We start from the raw sequence: 2,383 nt of genomic DNA, 5'->3' as shown, positions 1-2,383 counted from the left end.
CTTCCAGCATTTACCTGCTTAGGGTTTGGATAAGTGTTACCTGGTAAACCATCTTGCAGGCGAGAATTTTGAGCACGTGCTAGCTATCCCACCTGCTTTTCTAAATTCTGAGTAGTGATTTGATACTAATGAATGTCTGCAGCTAGCTTATCTTGGTCATCCATAAGTTTTTTAAGCATGTCCTCCACGCTCATATTTCTTGCACTACTTGATTACTGGATGCTCTGGCCTTGCTGATTATAGTGCTGCCCTCCTCCTTGTGGTCTATATTGTCCTTGTCCTTGGTGCTACTTCTATTGGTTTCCACCCAAGAAAAGTTTGGATGGTTCCTCCAACTGGGGTTATAAGTGTTGCCATAATTTTGCTGGCCTCCACCCCTCTGTGCATTGCTCATAAAATTTACTGATTCTGAATTTGCACCACAATATTTTGATGTCTGTTCACTGCTCCCTCACACTTCACACCATATCTGGTGCTGCTGAACTACATTCGCTAGAGCCTGTTGTTGCCCTAAAGCTAAGTTACTGAAGTGAGTAGTCTTCATGTTTTGCATCGCTACAATCTGTGATGTCAAAGCTGTTACTGCATCTACTTCAAGCATACCTACTTGTTTTTGGACAATAGGCCTAGAGTTTCCTCCATTCCATTCTGTATTTCCTTGTGATATACGGTTTAAAAATATGTAGAGCTCATCATATGTCTTCTCCAAAGCCTGTCCACCTGCAACTGAATCAAGAAGAATTTTGGTGTTGAGGTCCAACCCTTCAATGAAGGTATGAACCAACATCTCGTTAGCTTGGTGATAATGAGGACAACTAATTATTAAAGATTTGAACCTGTCCCAAGCTTAGTATAAATTTTCACCTGAATTCTGTTTAAAGCTTATATTCTCAGCTCTTAGCTTTGTTGTCTTCCCCGAAAGAAAGGACCTACTCAAAAATTTGCGATCCAACACGTTCCATGTAGTTATAGAATTAGGTGGTTGATGTACCATGGATTTACAATACTTTTAATTCTTTAAACTGAAGAATGAGTATGTCTTTTTAGTATTTGTTAGATATTTGATGGTAGTTGTTCTTATTTTGCAGGAAACTAAGTCGGAAAATTGGTTGAGGAATCACAACAGTGAAGGAAGGAATTTTTGGGGTTTACGAGCTTATCCTACGACTTTTGTTTCTTTATACCGGTCGTAAGTATTAATCGTCAAAAATAAAAGTTGAACTGAAGATTATGAGTGAAGTAAATGACTTATTTTCAGCCTTACGAGTCGTCAAGAAGAAGTGAAAGGTTGAGGGCAAAGTGAAGAAGACGACTCAGTTCTATGGCTCGTTCATATTCCTATGAGTCTTAGAAACACTAGTAGCTTGAGGTTACTGATGATGAAGTCTACAACTCCAGTTGATGAGTTGTCCTCATAGTTACGAGCCATAGAAAGTGGTCATGAAGAATAAGAGTTCCTCAGTACAATGTGAAGAATTACGAGCTGGGTCTACGACTCATCATAGTTGGTATGATCCGTTGAAATGAGCCGTAGACACGCACCGATTTAAAGTTTCCTATGTTCTCCAAGTTCATATTTACTTAGGATATTTTTTCATAAATACACCTTTTTGATTTAGTTTACTTTATGCACATTTTTGAGTTTGAGAATAGAGCTTGAACTACTTTTGGGATTTTATTCTTGAACTCCGATTTTTTATCTATATTTTACGTTTGGATTTTGTTGAAGATTTTGGATTCTCAAAGTACTTTGTAATTTCATGATTTATTTTAACATAAATATTATTGATTGTGATCACGTACTTATGAGCAACTAATTCCACAACTAAGGTTGTGGGAACCATGAAGAATTAACAATATAGAACTTAATAAAAAGTAATTCTTGAATAGTGTGTTTGTATGTATTGTTTTTCCCTTTATTTTGATTCCTTTTTAACGATGGTCAATGTTAGAACTCACCTTATCCTTATTTGCCAGATCAAGGCGGTAACAGATGGAAAAAGGGATTAAACAACGATATTTGGGGCTAATTATCCTCATCTAATTAACTTGAATAGATCAAGGGATAGCTAAATCTGGAATCATTGGCAAGGGTTAGTAAAACATACACTCATAGACGGATCAAGTTGCGTAGTAAAATTCACTTATTTATTGGATCAAGGACTTAGGTAAAATTAACTTACCAATTCTACATGTAACAAACTAGGAAATGGTTGCTAATAAAAAAGCCTACTTAGTTAAGGATTCGTGGGAAACACATAAAACCCTAATTTCACTTCATATTGATTTAAACCACATTAAGCCGTATATTTGACTTTTATTTGATTTGATAATTAGTGTTATAAAATCCCCCATTTCTTTATGGAAATAAATTGATTACTAA

The 2,383-nt window shown here is 36.0% G+C and overlaps 1 non-coding gene across 1 annotated transcript; it reads left to right on the top strand.

Annotated features, from left to right (window-relative positions):
* The first annotated feature begins 797 nt into the window (after window positions 1-797).
* Window positions 798-904, top strand: LOC129901951 (small nucleolar RNA R71). The gene has a single exon (XR_008770025.1). It is a non-coding gene; the product is annotated as a small nucleolar RNA R71 (small nucleolar RNA).
* Window positions 905-2,383: the final 1,479 nt, after the last annotated feature.

The sequence above is a fragment of the Solanum dulcamara genome, chromosome 8 (genome assembly GCF_947179165.1).
Source record: "Solanum dulcamara chromosome 8, daSolDulc1.2, whole genome shotgun sequence".
Lineage (NCBI taxonomy): Eukaryota > Viridiplantae > Streptophyta > Magnoliopsida > Solanales > Solanaceae > Solanum > Solanum dulcamara.
This window is presented reverse-complemented; position numbering and strand designations above follow the sequence as displayed.